This window comes from Chiloscyllium plagiosum, chromosome 19 (assembly GCF_004010195.1).
Source record: "Chiloscyllium plagiosum isolate BGI_BamShark_2017 chromosome 19, ASM401019v2, whole genome shotgun sequence".
NCBI classification, from domain to species: domain Eukaryota; kingdom Metazoa; phylum Chordata; class Chondrichthyes; order Orectolobiformes; family Hemiscylliidae; genus Chiloscyllium; species Chiloscyllium plagiosum.
The window spans coordinates 35,767,685-35,788,102 of NC_057728.1; positions in this window are offsets into that span (position 1 = coordinate 35,767,685).

A 20,418-nucleotide genomic window follows, 5' to 3' on the forward strand; every position below is an offset into this window, starting at 1 on the left:
CTCCTCTCATACACAGCGGGTATCCTGTGAGGAATGGACAGATGAACTTTACAGATTATTATTGGAAAATAGTGTGGAATTCAATTAATGCACCTAAAGACACCTTTATAGAGGGCAGCCATAATTTAAATGACAGCAGGAAGTAATTTTGCTGGGTATAAGTCAAATTTTCAGAATTCCATGTTCTACATTATTAATTCTAACAAAAATCTTCTAAAGATGTCTCTCAGTCTTTTTTTTCCTGAAAGAGGCAGAATCTTTATTCAAGGCAGAATTCACTAAATTTAAAGTAATTTCATAGTTGTATTTAACTATCCTGGCATTTTCCATTTGAAATAAAGCCTTATTCTTTGGGAGAATTCTCATAAAATTGGTTATATTTCCCTGAACATCAACCTCATTTTTTTTGCATTTGATGCCATTAGGTACTTTAAAAGTGATAGAGGAGGACTCATGAATTCACATTGGAAAGCAAATAAATGATAGTTCTGTTTTTAGAAGTTCCGAGGAGAGAAAGAATGGAACACCACACAATAGGGTAAATGGCAACCTTCAGCATGAAAGGTTAACCTTAATCCAAGCAGGCAGCTGACAAGCTGTGGTACAAGTTGAATCCATACTGTGTGACCCTCCCACAGACCTCTTTTATCCATTAATCTACAGTTCTTTTTGCAGCAATCTAAATTAGTGCTGCAACAGGGCATATCCCACTGATTAGTGTACATCATCCTACTAGCTGAAATATTGAGAACTGAAATAAAAGGACTCCTCTAGAGCCTTTGGTTTATTTCTTATTATGTATAAATCACATTGATACTGTTTATTTTCCCCTTGTCATGCAAAATGTTCAAATTTAGGAATCTGAGCAATTTCTTGCTTTCTCCTGACACCTCTCAATGGCCATTCTTCAAGGTTATAATTTTACTATTTGTAAAAGTTGTAACAGTTAAAATTAATGTAATTTTTAATTATAACACATGGAATTTCTATTTTGATGGGTTTCTTCCAAAACTTTTATTTTTTTTTACATTATTCCCCTCTTTACTAGAATCTGCAATGCAATTATAATGTACCAATGTGATACCCATTCCAAAATAAATATTGAAGTTTTGTAGGCTTGGCCACTAGCAATAGATGGTCCTGCCCTCAACGTAGTGCTATATTTAGTAATGATGGGATAAAGTGGACAAAGGCAGCAGTTCCAGAAGTTCTCCTAATCATACCAAAGTTGCAGTTTGCTTACAGAAAAGGTGTGGAAAAAAGATGTAGGTCACTGACATGACATGACATGTAGAATGAGGCTCACAATTTAAGAATATGGGGTAGCACATATAGGGTTGAGATGATAAGATTCTTCACTAAGAGAGTGGTGAGCTGTGGAAGTCTCCACCACAGAAAGTGGCTGAAGCCAAAACATTGCATATTTTCAAGAAGGAATTAAACATAGTTCTTCGGACTAAAGAGATCAACAAGTATAGGGTAAAAGTGGGAACTGCGTGCTGAGTTGGATGATCAGCCATGATCACATTGAATGGCAGAGCAGGCTCGGTAGGCCAAATGGCTTCTATTTTCTATGTTTCTATGACTTGTTCAGACTTTCTAATTCATCAGCTTTGAAAAGAGCAATTAAAACCAAACATTTCTCAACTTCATAGGTAAGAGACAATTCTATGAATTGCTTATCTGGAAAGTTCAGTCAAGGAGTGCTTACCATTTTTCTTTCATGGAAATCCTACTTTTAGATCCTAATGGAAGCAGAACAGGTGCAGAAAGAATATGGAATGCCAGAAAGTTAGTGCAAAGCTAAGGAGAAGACAACAATCTTGAGAAATATCCTTGTACTAGAGCTTATAGACTACATTTCTTCCTGAATAATGTTTGTAAATTGGAGATCTGCTTAAAGTTTCAGGAAGGAGGCAGGAGAGAAATTGTAGGTGCTGTAACAAAATAACATGTAATCACTCTCATATACACAAAATCAAATAAAACATTAAATTCTGAACTCTAGACATTGTATTATGAAATAGTTTTACTGTCCACATGCATATTTACAGCAATTGCTTGTTATAACCACCACTGCAATCTTTGGGGTTATCCTTGTGCTGCTCTTACATCTGGCAATGAGGGTCTGGATTGCTTGTGTGGTTTGGTCACATTGTGGCAGCATGAACTCTTAAAATGGAGGGGACCCTTGTTCCAGATCGCCTGATTACTGTAAAGAACTTTTCAGCTGGCTATATTTCCACTGCAAATGCTGGAAGATCTGCCTGAGTATCTTTTGACCAACAGAGAACAAGATAATGATCAAAGATCAGCTTAAAATTACCCTGAAGCTGGAATAGCAAGACGTCTTCTTCAGACTTGGAGTCATAGAGATGTACAGCTTGGAAACAGACCCTTCGCTTCAACCTGTCCATGCTGACCAGTTATCCCAACCCAATCTAGTCCCACCTGCCAGCACCCAGCCCATATCCCTCCAAATCCTTCCTATTCATATACCCATCCAAATGCCTCTTAAATGTTGCAATTGTACCAGCCTCCACCACTTCCTCTGGCAGCTCATTACATACATGTACCACCCTCTGAGTGAAAAAGTTGCCCCTTAGGTTTCTTTTATATCCTTCCCCTCTCACCCTAAACCTATGCCCTCTACTTCTGGATCTCTGACCCTATCTATGGCCCTCATAATTTTGTAAACCTCTATAAGTTAATGAATAAATGAGGTTGCCATCAATGCGAGACTACCACTGTGTTATCACACTCTACTATTCTGCCCAAAGTTGCTGCCAACTGGGCACGTTGATATGGACCAGTATGGTCCAGCAGACTGATTGGTGACTTTGGTTGGCATCATCGTACTCGCCATCACAATGAAAATGAGTTGGGCACTAGAAATCCTTTCAACTGTTTACAAGACTGATTTTTTGGGTGTCCAAAGATTATAACTGACCCTACTGCATGAAGGAAAGAGACTAATTCTAACGTCACTGAAGAGTTTCCACACAGAACCGAGCATTCTACCACTAGGTCCATGTCAATGTCTGTGCTCCACGGACACGTCCTTCCAACTGTTTTCATTTAGCTCTATCAACATATCTTTGAATTTTGTTATCTCTCATGTTTATCAAAGCTCCCTTTAAATGCATGTCTGTAATCTGATGATGAGACTCAAGTGGTTAACCTGAGCCATCCCCGTGGATGCTGCCTGACCCACTGTGATTCCCAGCATTTTGTGTTTTCACCTCAACTACTCCATTTGGCAACAAGTTCCACTTCCCATTCAGTCTCTGGGCAAAGGATTTCCCCTGACTTCCCTAAATGATTTATCAGTGACTTTTATATGTTTATGGCCCATAGTTCAGGTTCTGTTAACTAGATATCCAAAGTAGGTAGTGAGTGTTTTAGGAAATTATGACAAGATAATCCTATAAAGTTAGTGGTCCAATCTCAATGGCCTCAACAGCAAAGTGACAAAAAAAACACTGAAAGAAGACTTCCTTTCTGACAGACAGCTCACTAACTGCTTCTTCCTCCAATATCTGTGACTCACTGGTTAGAACCTCAAGCAGAGGTGGATGCATCTATCAGATACAGAGTTGTTATAAGATTTGTGGTTCTGATCCTGGGGAGAATTATTCCAATTTAGCTTAAATTTAAGTGTGAAATCTGCTGATTTGCTATTTGTGGTTTATAATAAAGTAAAGTAAGTATAATTAAAAATCAAGGTGGATGAGCTAGTAATGTACCACATGTTTCGAGGAAGGAACTGTTATTTTATTGAAGTAGATATGATCTTGATGGGACTCCATTTTGGACTATGCAGAATATTTCCTCTTTGGTGAGAGACTAAAACTAAGGGATACATTTAAAACAGAGATTAGATTCGTTTCTCCCAAAGGGTGTTAATAGGTGGAATTCTCTTTCCCTAGAAACAGAAGAGGATGAGTTATTGAATTAATTCAAAGTTGAGTTCTAGGGGTGTGCGTGTGTGCTGGGTGGAACTGAGTCCAGATCAACCATCATTTTATTGAATGGTTGAGCAGGTTTAAGGACTGAATGGCTTGTTCCTACATTTCTATGTTCACAAGTGGTCTAACACATTTGGTATTGTACCACAGCATTGCATGCTGCAAACCTAATGGCTGCAGCTTTTCTTTACTGTGAGTTTTGAACTAAGTCAGACACTGAAGTGGAGCAAGTGAGGTCTGCAGATGCTGGAGATCAGAGCTGGAAATGTGTTGCTGGAAAAGCGCAGCAGGTCAGGCAGCATCCAGGGAACAGGAGAATCGACGTTTCGGGCATAAGCCCTTCTTCAGGAAGGAGCAATGTACTGCTCTGATGTGAAAAAGGTAAAATTGAGAGGTGTGACACCCTGCATTGTTCTCAAGTAGTTCACATCAAATAGAGTCACACAGCATAAGCACCGGTGTCCATTGTTCTCTTTCTGCTTGGCTAAAAGATGTGGTCAGCACGGGCTAGCAAGGTTAGAAGAGGATAGAAAGGTTAAGGAGAAAGAAGATGAAAACAGACCAAAGCAAGAGAAATATAAGTGTATTTTGCTAAATTAGATTAGATCTGTGGAGACAACAGAATTGCATGTCTTTTTTCTAATTTATATTAAATATTTGTCTTTTCCATCAATTTTACTTTGAGAAAGCACACAATAAAGTTCTTCAAAAAGTTTGACTCAAATAAAACAGTGAATAGTAATTTGTCTGTCTGACTTTCAACAGCTTCCATTTACTGTGATTTACATTTATCTTTTGAATTTAACCCCACAAGCTGACCTGTGATATGCAAATAGTTAATGTCAGAGACTTCATTTCTCAGGTGCCTCTTTTATCCCACTTCACGGCCAGTATGATCCTTTTCATTATTACTGAAAACCCACTTAGTCAAACAACTGTGATGCTCTTGTGAAAGTACTATACTGACAAAATTACACCTTCTACCTCCACTTGAGTAATAAATTTTTTTTTGGCATTAGGGTTTAACCTAATGTTGCCTAGTTAGCATTAAGTTAAAAAAAAGGCAGCTGGACTTTATTGAAAAAAATCACAAAATTCAAAGAATATGAACATTTGTCAATTTATTCTGCAACAGCTTTGTCAAATAGCAAATTGGCTGCCATTTCTTGAACACTTGTATCTTATTAACTGGCTCACCAAGCACAAGGATAGTGCAACTGAAGCAAACCCAAAGCACTAGAGCCATCTTGTGACCGCATTGAAATAAATATGTCCAAGTGCATTGTGAAACTTTGAGTCTCAAATAAGTTTCTATGTTGTTTTCATTGTAAGATTAGTAATTGCTTGATGGAAAAATAGTAGTCCATCATGGAATTTGTTTGCTTTTTTATTAGTGTTTTCCCTTCATTTGTGCTCCACCACCTCACAGCTTTAATTTTGCTCTCTTAGTGCCCATTCTGCCCCAGCTCAAACAAACTTTAGTTTATGATCAACATTAAAATGGTCAGAACTGAAGCTGGTATAAGCAATGCTAGTTGATTTTTTGAAGTTGTGGCTTTTAGGATCATGCACTATACTGTGACCCAGAGTGGAGCATGTTAAAACAAATGATGGATTTATCTTTTCATCTTAACAAGCCATTGCAATTTTATCTGTAGCTAAAAAAAATGAAAAAAGATACACAAGGAGATGTGGCAAAATCCATCCCTCAGAAATATAAACAGAAGTCTTTGGATGAATCGTAAGCAATTTCTATGGAACTGTATGTCAGACTTTTTGCTGCAGTGAACTTAGCAATACTTTTTTTTAAATTTGATTTTTCATCACGACATTACATGACCTTTTACTGAAAGAAGCCCTTGTTTGCAAGGTTGAAATCTGTTACAAATATTTACCATCAGGGAACACGACAGCATGGCATTTTGCCAGCCAGACTGACTATAAAATTTGTGGCACATTTTGGAACAATTTACTATCACACTGCTGGAAATCCCCACCCCAGTTTTTAAATGAATTCAGTCTGTCAAATACTACTGGAATTCTACACCAGATAGTTATGAATTCAATATGCTCAGCTAGCTCGAGTGTTTAATTTTTTTTTAATTAACTCTCTCTTAAGCTACCGCAAGACTTTTGCAGACAACTTTACTAAGCATTGGCATGCAACAAACTGAATGGTGGTAGATACAGGAAAACCTAATCTTGACTAACTGACAAGATTTAAATTGAGAAGACATCTTCTGCTGATTAGCTCCCACACCCACAATTATCCAACTGGGGTGTCAAGCAAGGTTTAACATCTCCTCTGATTCTGGTCTCAGGAGAGATCAGAGAGGAAATGCAATTGCTTTTAATAACTGCTGCCTTCTGAACATGCAGACTCCCCAGCTGCACAATTTCTAGCCATTCAAGCTCCCTTCAAAATTAACCTTTCCAGTGAAAATATAATTTCACACAAAATGAACCACCAAGTGATTTTCAGCATAATTTATTCAAATTGCTGAACTCTGAACAGCAGAGCAATCTGCAGTCCGAATGGACCCATGAATCAAGAAAAGTTTATGTACCCAACTGTCTCCCGGCAAATATGGCACTAATTTTAACATTCTCAGAATTCTTCATGGATGCACTACGGCAGCACCTGCTTCTCATTTAAATTCAATTGATCTGAATTCTTGCAGATAAGGTTCCATCACCTTCCATATCATAAAACAGGATGTGAGACATTGTTCTAAAAGCACCCATTGTGCAACTTAGAATGCCAGTATCTATTATATTATGTCCCATCAATGTAATTATCTATTAGTTAAATTAAAATATTTCCCTGTGCACATTGATCACATCTGTGTTTTAATCAATAAATTATTATTATTTATATGCAATTGACTCCTTTTTTTACATTTATTTTGAAGGTTGTTCAGCTAAATGGTTGAGTAGTTTTACAATGCTGTCATAATATTTTAATGTGGTAGAGACGTATACTTTAGTGAAATATGATTGACTAATGGTATCAGTTGATACCTAAAGTGCAGGAGCTTAGCAAATCTACTGACTTGCTTGCCATGGGGTCACAGCTTCAAGTGTGGATGCTGTACCATCTAAACTCATCAAACAAACTAAACTGGACCCTTGCAGCATCTGCATGAACTTCTGCGACTCTGCTAGAGGGAAGCGATGAGGTCCCTGGATACACATGGTGTAACTTTAGTGACCCAACACAAAAGCAAGGACAAATGTAATGGTTACAATAACTATTTGGGCATCTCTCTGCTGAGCATCATGGGAAAAGGCTTTGCCCATGTTGTCCTTGTCAGACTGCCAATGTTGGCTGAATGCACCAACCCGAATTCAAAGTGTGGTTTCAGAACTGGTCAATTTATAATTGACATGGTCTTTTCAGTCCGGCAGCTGCAGGAGAAATGCTGTGAATGATGGACACCACTATGCATTGCCTTCATCAATCTTGACAAAACATTGGACCAAGTAAGTAAAATTATTTCAGGAATGATAAACTTCAGCTAAGATGACGGATTGGAGACGTTGGACTGTTCTCCTTACAGAGAGGTCCGAGAGGCAGACTGGGCTGGATTGAGTAAGTAGGGAGAAGCTATTCAGGCTCGTAAACAACAAAGAAAGAGAAGACATAGATTTAAAGTGATGTGGAAATGTAGCAAGGGTGATTAGGTAAAAAGCTTTTCCACACAGTGATAAATTAGGGCATGGAATGCATTGCCTGGAAATGTGGTGGATGCAGGTTCAACTGAAGCATTTAAGAGGGCATTGGGAAATTATTTGGATAGAAATGGTGTGCAGGGATAGTGAAAAATGGCAGGAGATTGGCACTAGCTAATAGAATCAGTGCAGGTATGTAATGTTCTTTGGCTTCCTTCTATGTCCCAACAATTCTGTGATTCTGTGATAGAGGGTCTATTTAAGCTGCTGGAGAAAATTGACTCCTACTAAAATTGCTCAAGGTGGTCTCCTCTTTCAGTGACAACATAATGGACCTACTATAGGACAACTTTGGAACCTTTGGTGATTCCGTGGTACATTGAAACAGGGTTGGTTTCTAGCACTGACACACTATAGCCCATTCTTCTCTCTGCTGCCATCACATGCCTTCACACCATCTATAGACTGTGTCTACCTGTATAGCAGGACTTATCGAAAGCTGTCCAGCTTTTTCACCTACTATCCAAGTGAAGGTACATCAAGTCTTCATCAGTGTTGCTGTAGGCTGAAAATGCCATATTCAGAAACATTTTCAACAGCAAATGGACAGACTCTCACATTTGTAAAGTGTTTCATTTGACCATTAGCATCTGGAAAACAAATATCATGGTCTAGGATGTTCCTATCCTGCCATTTATCCTCACTGGCAATGTAACCCTGGATGGTTATTGATAGCTTCACATATTTAGACTCCGTAAGCAGCTGTTATGTTCCAAACCGACTAAAAGCATAAGGGCAACCTTGCTGAGAATAATAAGCAAAGGCTGCCTCCTCAGCACACTCGTATACAGTGACGAGACCTGGACAACAAATGCTTGGCTGAAAAATAGACTGAATAGCTTCTACCTTTGCTCTCTTAGATGTATTGCCACCAACTCTTGGCAGGACAAGCTCACCAATTCATATATCCTGGAGCACGCTAATTCCATCAACATGCATTCATTGTTAAACCATTAATATTGCATTGGCTTGGCTACTTTCTATGGATGATAGCCATGTGCCTCAACTTTTCTGTGCAGTAAGTTAGCCACAGAATAACATTTACCTAAATGCCATACATTGACAACAAGGACACCCGAAAGCGAGATCGATAGTGGCATTGACAATGGGGAGACAGATGCTGGTAACTGTGACCTTTGGGGGCTGACTGTTTGGAAGGGCGTTGGGAAAAGACAAGCAAAACCAGAAAGCACAGAGAGCCAGAAAGAGGTCCAAGACAAAACAGAGTCCAAAAAACTGTGCAACTTGTCAGCCCACTGTCTTCCTCTGCAGCAAATGTGAACCAGACTAACATATTGGATACTCAGTCACACCTGATGATACAGTGCCACACTTATCATTGATAAGACTACTATGGTACCAACCATCACCTTATAAAATGGTAGCTTCCACTAGGGAATGCAATGAGTTTAAAAACTTTAAGCACCATTAAAGAAGTTGAGTAAGTGTCTGAAAGTCAAATAAGTTGATCAATAATAAGAAATCAAGTTTTAATTCTGACAAATTTAGTTTAATTCAGTTAAAATAAAAATTCAACTGATCTCAAGTGGTACAATTCAGGATGTTAATGAGAATAAAATGATATATTTTTCTGCGTAGGTATTCAGGCTGCACTGATATTGTCAAAATAATTTAATGTATGAAACTTATAAATAGTGACTAGTACCATGTAGAGTTCAAAAATGTGGTGCTGGAAAAACACAGCAGGCCAGGCAGCATCCGAGGAGCAGGAGAATCGACGTTTCGGGCATAAGCCCTTCTTCAGGAATTCCCAAAACGTCAATTTGCCTGCTCCTCGGATGCTGCCTGGCCTGCTGTGTTTTTCTAGCACCACATTTTTCAACTCTGGTCTCCAGCATCTGCAGTCCTCACTTTCTCCTCGTACCATGTACATCGCAAACTCTTTTTCAGGGAGAGTTCTAACACTCTAACATGTTAAGCCCCCTAATATGATGAAAATGCTGACTCATTTCCATAAATTACTTTTTATTGCAACATGTGACTGCTTTGACTGATATTCAGATGTGTACGTTTTACATTTTAAATTCTATCAAATCATGTGAATGACGACTTTAATGTGTTTATATGTGTGTATTGATTGATACATTTTGCATTTGTGTTCCTTCATAGAGGTCGATTCAATCAAGAATATCACTTTTCTTTGTGTCATCAACACAAAATAACATAATGCACTGAATGGAATTAATAAATTGTTAACAACTCAGAGGCAGTATTTGTCAAAATGCCAAGCAAGTCTGATTGTCTTACGTCTACGTTGAAAAGTGTGATGCTGGAAAAGCACAGCAGGTCAAGCAGCATCCGAGGAGCAGGAGAATCGACGATTCAGGAATATTCCTGATGAAGGACTTATGCTTGAAACGTCAACTCTCCTGCTCCTCAGATGCTGCCTGACCTGCTGTGCTTTTCCAGCGCCACACTTTTCGACTCTGATCTCCAGCAACTGCAGGCCTCACTTGCTCCTGTTTTACATTGATGCATGTTCTCGCAGTGGAAAATAATGGCAGTTACCATAACTGAAAAGTGCATTTGATACAGGCTTTATATTCAACATGAAGCAGAGGTAGTGACCTGAGCCATACCCTCTCAGTGCACATTGATTTTTAATGCTGTGCTGTATCAGACAGGGCTGCCCACCCTCTCCTGCCTTGCTTGTGTGTTGTATAGAGCCTTTCGCTGAGTCCATCAGGAAGGGTGCTAGTCAGAGAGGGGACACCATTTCAGGCAGAGGAGACCTGAAAGTCAAAGTCTCTTTGTACATGGATGATGTCACTGTTTTCTGCTAGGATCTGCTGTCGGCACGCAGACTCATGAGCATCTGTGACCAGTTCAAAGGGGCCGCGGGAGCCAAGCTACATCTAGGCAAGAGCGAGGCCATATTCTTTTGGAACTGGGCTGACCAATCCGTTATCCTCTTCACCATCAGGACAGACTACCTGAAGGTGGTGGGAATATGGTTCAGAGGGGTTGGGGTGTGTGCAAAAACTTGGGAGGGGCGTATCTCCAAGCTAAGGTTGAAACTGGGCTTTTGGAAGAACTGCTTCTTCTCCATTATGGGTAAAAACCTGGCCGTCAGGTGTAAGACACTGCCTCTGATGTTGTACATGGCCCAGATCTGGCCATTCCAGTCATTGAGCCATCTCCCGCTTCATCTGGATGTCTAAGATGGACCATGTCCGCCTGGACACCATGTACAAACGTCTGGATAAGTGGGGGATGAACGTACCCAAGCCTGATGGCCAACTTTGTGTGTGGCTGCATCCAGCTGTGTGTAGACCCTAAGTACGCAAGCATCAAGTGTCACTTTGCACTGACGTTCTACCTATCCCTGGTGTTGCAAAGGATGGATCTGGCCTCACTGCCCTGGAACACGGCAAGTCTTTGGACCGTTCCATAACACCTGTCCTTTGTAGATAAATTTGCAAAGAAAAACACCTTTGACCAGAGGTCCAAGACATCACTTGGCTGGTGGCGTGAAGGGCACTACCTGTGAGATCGTTCGTGTATAATCAGACTCTCTGCGTCACTGCACACTGCCCTCAATGCGGGTGTAGAGACTGTCACACATCTTCTGCTGAAATGTGTCTTTGCAATGGAAGTCTGGAGAAGGATACAGTTTTTTTTGTCAAGGTTTGACCTGACCAGCTCCATGACGAAGACTTTGTGATCCATGGGCTATTCCCCAGGATGCACACAGAGACGAACACCAGCTATGCCTGGAGGACCATCACCTCTGTAAAAGTTTTTTTTTGTTTGACCAAAACTTGTTGGTCTTCCAGAAAAAGGGATTGACTGGCTCACCCCAAGATCCAGGACTACGTTCTGAGGCACATACAAAAGCCCGGGGGGGGGGGGGGGTGTCAAGATCCAGTGGGGAAAGACTATCATCTAAGTTCTTTCTGTCGAAGTTAAATGGAGGCCCGTTAGTTATCAGACCCTCCTGATGCCTCAAAAATATGCAAATATAATCTTGTACATGTAAGAAATGTCTTTGGTTTGTTTGCTTGATAGAGTCAAACCACAATGCTTGTTTGTTTCTTCATATGCTACTGTACAAAACCAAACTGCTTTAGTGCTTTATATATGCACATAAAGATATTTTTATGAATAAAGTGTATTTTTGAAATATTAAGAAAAGTTATGCTGTTCAAAAACGTGTAGTACAGTTGCTAGTTATTATCATGACTTGTGCTTTGGTATAAGTCTGCACTACTTACTGTGTGATGTCCTCTTGACCACAGAAGTGAAACTGGGGAGTGTTCTGAAAGTGGATCTTCGTTCCAAGAAGTACCATGTGACCTGAGGTTACCATGGGGTCATAAAGCTAAGAAGCAAAGGACAAATAGAAAGCGAATTGCAGTGGCGTTGGATTTCATCCTGTCTTTGTAGAAACCAGTTCAAATCAGAACTGATAGTTCAAAACAGAACAAAACAAATCCAATCCTGGTGTTGAAGCAGATCTCTGAGAATAGGGCAGAAAATGCTACTGTGTGTTTTATAGACTTGAAAATGACAGAGGACAAAAGACAGAAAAAACAGGGCTTGTGGGCTGAACAAAACTCACTGCTGCTGTTTGTTTTTTTCAGAATCAACTAGAATATTTAAAGGAGTTAGAGGAGGGACTATCTGGGGATTCTCTGCCATCGGGTGAGAGAGGCTTAGCACCTTGTCAGTGTGAACCAGATTCAGATTCTGTTGGAATATAGACAGTAGTCAATGCAACTCAAGGTCAGAAGTAACTAACTTGAGAATAAGAGATGTTACATAGTTGAAGCTGAGTTAGGAAGACTGTGAGATTGCATGTGGTGCCAAATTTTTGGAAGAAGTAATGTGAATGTTTGTAACTGAGACATAGTTTCTTCATATCACAATTAAATTGAAGCTTTGCCACTTTATTTGAAATAATTTTCACCTTTTATTTAATGTTTGAAATATACAATTTTTGCTTTTTATAGTGAAAGGTTTTTTTTACAGAATGAACTGTCTCCCTGTTTACTTTTCATTGGCTTTGTGGGGATTTTTAAAAAAAGTACGGTTCTCTATGGGCAACAGTGGCACAGCACCAAATCATTAATTTCAGTTCAATTTTCCAATCAGACTGCTAATCTTTAAATTTTCTACAAAAGAAAAATTAATTTCATTTGGTGCTATGAAAAATACACGCATGGTAAGTATATTACATACTGTCAACAGAAAACAAAACCTTTGCTCTGCTGATGTCCATTTAATCTCAAATACATGTACATCTGTAAAAATATATAATTTTGATCTCTTAATACCTGGATAATGGATTCAAAGTAGCACAAGGGAGCCTTCAGAAATTTTACACAATAAAGAGTTTTTTGTTTGGCATGATCATCAGGTAGCTTTGCTCATTGTCAAGTCGAAATATAACATAAGCAGAATGTCTTCTCTTTGTTAATGCTATTATGAATGGAAGGCCTGTTTCACAGCAGCAGGATTCACAAGCCTTAAAGGACAGCACCGCTGCTTTTTAAAGTTAAATGTGAAGCTGTTGACTCCAGCAGATGAACATCACATTGCTGCAGGCTGCTAATCTAGCATTTGCCTTTTTTATGAAGTTTAAGGGAGTTCATCTAATTTATAATGAGTTTCCAGAGGGCCAGTTTGCACTTGAAAATGACAGCATATACATGATGGTCCTTGTTGATCATTTCAGAAACGTCAAATTCCCAGATAGAGGTGGGGGATAAAACTTGAATTTTCCAGCATAATTATTTTCATTTGAAAGACAATGTAACTATAATTATTTTGAAAGGTGATTGAAGAAAGTCCTGAGTAGATTTCAACGTCAGGCAGCTCCCCTTCCTGCAGTGCCATATCTGTCTGATTGCTAAACAGTGGGAGCAATGCTGATTGCTGCTGAAGAATTTCAAATGTAAATGTATTTAAAGCAGATGGAATTAAATTAACAATGACAATATATTTTATGCAGCTTTGATATCTAATTGTAATGTTATTTATTTTTGAAATATCCCAATGCAACCATTAATTTGAGAAGAAGCCAATATGCTTTCAATGTAAAATTAATACTCATTTGGAATCAACAGGAATTGCCAATGCCAACTATAACAAGGAAATGAGAGGCTAATCATTCAGTTTAATTTGGTTCTTTTGTTTTGAATAAGCACTCTATTAATATTTGATAATAATAATTATACCCACTTTTCACTGTGAATTTTCCAGTTGCAAAAGCTAGAGTATGAATGCAATTTTAACCAATGGAGTAGAGCTTATTCGCAACAATAAAATGTATACTTGGGAGCAAAATGAAATAGAAAACGTTTTTATATATATAAACTTCCCTTATACTGATGTGTTAGCATGGCCGTCATGTCAGACTAATTTGTATGGATCCCTTACCTGACTTGATCTCGTCCGTCTCAACCAAATCTGTGTGCAAAGAAAACAGCTCCTTATTTTTTTGCACACAAAGAATCTTTTAATTTATTTTCTTGATGAGTGTTGACACATACAGTCAAGCTCTTATCACTGCCAAGACAGTGCAAGTGTGTGCCATCGTTACCACCTGTGTGACACAGCGAGTGTGCTGGCTACATGGATGACAGCAGCTGAATTCCATGATCAGCAGATAATTATCTCTGAATGAAAAAAAAGCAGTCTGAAGTCAGCTGGACATGATGGATTGATCTCCCAGGGCAAAATTGTATCTTTGGTGTCATGGAGCGCCACCTGGGGGTTGGAGATGGGCAAAGTACCCATCTGAAGAGAAAGCAACCTTGGAACACTTGCTGTGACAGGGCCACTGCGAGGCCATGGTGTTTATCCTCCAACAACTAGCCTAGTTTTTAAAAAAGGCAGCAGTTAACGGTGGCCTGCAACTTATGAAAATGGTTCCAGCGATAAGCTTCAGTGTCTGAAGATCTATCTATACATCTCTCTAAGCCTCAGGATAGTTTCCATTTGTGGAGTGCCCTTCCCCCACAAGATAATAAATATCATATCACAGGGATGGCAGTGCTCCTTCATGGAACACTGACTGTTTATTAGAGGCAAAAAAGTTTAAGAGAAATGCTAACAATGTTCATTAATGGCCTGCATCCAGGTTTAATGAGCCGTGTCAATATGCGGACTGGGCAACATCAGTGGCATAATGGTGGTGGTAAATGGGAGTAATTGTGTCCAATTGTATTGCACAGCTTCTAGGAATGAGCCAGAACTGCCAACTGACAATGACAGAGCAATTATGGGAAGGCAAGCGAGCTGTGTCAAATTAGCACTCGCTGAGAACTCATTTTTCAGTGATGTGCTTGCTCTACAACACTACGAGTGATAGCTACTTTATTGTGAGTGATTGGGAGACTAGCTCTAAAAGTGATGTTCTGATTTGTCAATATCTGTATTTAAAAGCTTAGTGTCACAAATATATAGAGATATTCATGGTGGAAGCAGTGCTGCTCATGATCCAAATGATAAGACACTGCTGGGAAGGTCATCTGTCAGTAGGTGCTGACAGAAAAGGGAACATTCAGCCTACTTAAGTAATTACATTTGACTGAGATTTAAAGATGTCTTCTTTTGTTGGCCTACATTGACTGTAATTTATAATTTACAATATTAGCTCCATGGTCCAAAGATCTGCCAAGCAGTGTCTTGCGTCTTTCCCCCTTCTAATTGCTAAGTCAAAATAAATCTAGCTCCTACAGATGCTCCAACAGCCATCTTTTCTTTCTTATCAGAGGTTAGTGTACATATTTTAAACCATGAAGAATATTTATTTGCAGATATATGATGCAAAAGGCTGTATTTTATTCACTGATAGCTTAAGTACACAATTTTATAGTTGATCATAACCAGGATTATCTAAGATGACAGTAATCTGAATGAGACAGTATAACGGGGGGTTGGTAATATCACTGGATTTATATACTTTAAGCTGTTAAATTACTGAGTGTAACTCTTAAATGCTCAAAATGTAAAGAAAACTTCAAGTGGTGGCTATGTGTTTACAAATAGAATGGCAAGGTTTAAAATAAATGTTTTCATATGATTTTTTTTTCCTGAAGTATGAATCAAATAATGAGCAGATTTTTGTACTAAGACTATGGGAGATTTATTCCCAATATAACAGATAAATTCAAGTTTTGTAAATTGAATTTTTTTTTAAAATTCCAAACCCTTAATACTATGTGGAAAATGTTACAGAGCATTTACCCTTTTTCAAATATAGAAAATTGTTGATGGGCAACAAATTTCTGAGATCAAATGCTGGTATAATATTTTACTTCTAAAAATAGTTTACTTTCACTACAGGTATATCAATGGTGTAAAATGATTATACTTTATAATCTGCATATTACGTATAGAGTGTCCTCATGATCAACTTGAAAATATTTCTTGGTAAACTATTAAAAGTAACATTCACTTCATAAACAATGCCGGTTTTATATATATATATATATATATATATCCATGGTGAGTCGGCCATGTCTGAATTAAACCCACTATTTAAGAACAATATGAGATAAATCTTCTGAGACTTCTGCACGTTGATAGTAAGTGTGGATATACTGCTCACAATTTTCGAATCTGTGTTCCAAGCAACTGAGAAACTGCTGCTGGAACAGGGAATCTGAATATCCAAACAAAATTGTAGACATGTTGGTGGGTTTTTAAAATACTGATCTAATCTTGGGATTCAAATGACAGATGTCATGAGCTAAACTCCATAAGGCTACAGCCTTGTAATTACTGACAGACTTCATTGTCTATGTTCTGCCACTAAAGATAAAAACTCAAGGCATGACACAGCCATCCGATGACAGAACAATTTCTTTATAATATAATGCCTTCAGTGTTAGTATCCTTTAAACAGATATTTACTATTTTCTGAGTCAGCTGTGTCATGACCAAAATAATTTTGACTTCTGTTTTTTTATATAATGAACAATCATCCCAGTCTTCTAAAGATGAAGGAATGCAGTTTTTAGATTGCTCATCTTTTTGCAAGGCAATTTACTCAGATCCCTCTGAAGGATAATGGTTCCATTGGAGTTGATCTTTTCAGTGTTGAAGAAATATAAGTGACATTTCAGCTACTTGTGACTGGTGCCACTTATACATGTGGACCAAAAATGTAAAAAAAAAGGCGAAGCAAACATGGTAATTGCTGCTCTTGTCTACTTACCTTCATTGACCTTTTCAGCTGACATCTTAGTCTTCAGGTTTAACTGCCACTTTCCTGTGATTTTTGAAGTCATGTGTTTCAGTATGTCATTGCCAGTGTGTGATACGTGATGACAGCAGAAATTTCAACTTTTTTTTGCCTCTTCCACAGATGACTGTTGGAATTGCTTATTGATTCCAATAACACTGTGCTATAATACAGATGGACATGTGAAAAGGGTGATTGACCAAAAGACTAAATCTTGCAACTTATACAACTCAGGTCGTTACACCATTCAGGCTGCACAAAAAAAATACATTTCCCTATTAAGCAAGCTATTAAAACAAACAATTCAATTCATGAAAATTGTGGGTTATCTTGGATTTAGAGGAGGCTAATGTTTGGAATGGGAGATTCCAAAACTTCCATGCTATTTTTTATTATCTAGCATCTACAATGTACCTTGTCACAAAAGGCTTACCAGTATTTTGATATGTGGCTATCAAAACAACTTATACTCCATTTTCGTAAGATTTTCTTTTGTGAGTATCATTTTGCTGCTTCAGTGTATTTTGATTATATGAGATATTTTGTGTTTTCTGAGTGAAAATGCCTGTTTGACACTATATTGATTTTTACTGTGAACACCTGAAATCTATGAATTTGATTAAGATCCCCACAGTGATGAGAGAGATAAGACTTTGGATGGAATCTTCTAAGGTTGTGACATGGGTTATGGTGAGAAACCTGGGACAATTCTGTCAGAAAACTATCAAGGCCTTTCTCAACATCAGGAGCAACAAGTTGCATTTTCTAACCTGGGGTCCAGACATCAGACGAGATGCTCATTATGGAACAGTGAATGCCTGTGCATGGGTATTGTGGCCCATTGTCACTTTTGTTAACACTGAATCTCCCTCAGTAACATACAGCTTCATAGTTTACTGTGCGACAGAAGAAATTAGAAGCCGGGTATTCCTGACATGAAAGTCAGAATGGGTACCTTGAGACTCCAGCTTGCTCGTTGGTCCTTCAGGGTGCCATCTTAAACACATGGCACCCTCTAGGGCATGCCTCTAGGCTGCAGCTGTATGCACTTAACAGCTATGGATGCTGGCATTTGCCAGCTGTATTGCACCATCATGATGCAATTACAGTACGTTTCTGCAATTCTGCACTTCAAGATTCACTGGACATTATTGTAATGATGCGGCAAGAACACTTTGCACATAGGGAGAGGCACAACCTCACCAATTGGATAAAGGAGCACCAAAAGGCTGTCTGCTCTCTCCTTTGGTGCAGATTCTCATTGCATCAACAACATGTCCTCAGCACCTTTGCTTCATCTTGACTTTCAGAGAGTTGCCCCTTCAGCCACATCTTAAAGTCTCACAGTACTTTTCTTTTGCTTTGCAGTTTATCACAATCACAAAGCCAAGCAGTTTGTCATGCTTCTCAGCAATCTGAAGGCAAGAGGATGGACACGTTGCTGTTTGGCACAGTGCATTATCAGCATCACAGCTACAGTATGCACCACCTACATCATGGCTAATACAGTGCATGTGCCTCAACCAAATTGCCATGTCTGAAATTGCCAGTAGCAGGAGCGTGTGCTATCTACAAGTAGCACTGCAGATATTCACTAAAGCTCTTTAGATAGCACCTTCCAAACCCACAACCATTTGCATCTGGAAGTATAAGTGCAGCAGATACATGGGAACACCACCGTCGGCAAGTTCCCCTCCAAACCATGCACCACCTGACTTGGAAATATACTGCTGTTCTTTCACTATTGCTGGTTTAAAATCCTGGAATTCCCTACCTAAGGGCGTTGTCAGTCAATCTACAGCACATAGATTGCAGCGATTCAAGAAGACAGCTCACCATCATCTTCTCAAATGCGACTAGAGATGGGCAATAGATGCTGACCAACTAGTGATGCTCATGTCCCACAAATTAGTGAAATACAATGGAAGCAGTGTGGTTCTTATTGGAGTCAAGCAGAGCTACTTGCAATCAGACTGTCCCAGTGCAGTCAGTCCCAGGCAGTGCCGGCACACAGCCAGGTGCTTGGGGCTATGGTCAATAGTCCATATGCAGTAGTCACAGTCAGGGACTCTGTCTCAGCACATTCTAGGGTGTGAGCCATACTGAGGCCTGTGCATTGGTGGAATAAGCATTAGTGGTGGGGGTATCAGAGGCTTTGTATGGGAAGGGAGGTGGAGGAGATTGGTGCTGGGGATTGTCAGAAGCAGTCTAGGATATAGACGTTAGTGAAGGGGGAAGACTCAATATCTAAAGAAAAGAAGCTCGTAGTACATTGTAGGCCATGGGATGCTATGGGGTGGGTTGATAGACAGCTACAACTACCATCACCTCAAAGGGGGGAGTGTGCAACATAATAGTGGACATAATCAAACCATAGTGCGGTAGGCAGGGAGCTATATGAGCAGTTATAGTCTGAGATCATTGTGATAGGTGGGAACATGTGGAGGCTTGGTCAAGGTGAGCTGTCCATGGAATACTAAGTACAAATATATGAACATACAAATGGGCAAAAAAAGTAGGCCACATGGCCCTTAAAGCCTGCTCTATCATTCAATAAGATTATCCTAAGGTGCAAAGGGCATTGGGCCTTTATTCCCTCTCCATCTGAACTGTGAGTATCATGTCCTGTACGCATTGATCCCTTTGATGGTGATTTGGGGCTGGAGGAGAATGGCATTAGTGTTAATGCTGCACTGACACTCTGCTACTATCTCTCTATTGCATGATCACTGGAGTACACATTGAAATAAGATGCTATGTCTAAATGCCAAGATGAGTTAACGTGACCTTTCTTGTCAGAATACTCTATCTCTTACTCTGTAGAGGTTATGCTGTCATTTGCAAGAGATATGATTGTTGACTGTTCACATTGCTTCGAACCTCTTCTGTGTCTTGTGCGCCTGACACAAGTTCATTGCAAGCATGACTGATGGATCCAGCCATAGCAAGTGTCATCATCCCAACAATGGGATGCAGAGTTGAAAGAGGAATGGATATGCAGCAGCAACCTGCAACAGAAACTGCACGAGGAGGTCTCAGCCAAAAGGCAATTCACAATGCATCACGGGCAGAAGAGGGCCAGAGTCTTCTGTGTAGGTGCCTTTTCTTTCAGATGAGCAAGACATAATGTTGGCACAGGCTTAGGATGGTCTGGAGGTTTTAGCTGAAATGTGCCATCTGCTGGAGTAAGGCCTCTGACCTGAAGGACAGGGTGGCCTCCTATCCTCATGGCCATCAAAATGAAAACTGCATTGGACACTTCTGCAACCATTTTCTTCCATGGAGCCACTGGGGACCTGTGTGGTATCTCTCAATCATCCACCCACAAATGTTTCAAGCTGTGACTGATGCCATTTGTACCAGATTGCACCACTTCATCTCCTTCCCCATGATGAGGTCAGTGCTGCAGGTCCAGCAACTTAACTAGCTACCCAGTCACTGAGTGCCTTTGACTGTATACACATCAGTCTGAGAGGACCATATCAGAACACAGTGGCGTTCATC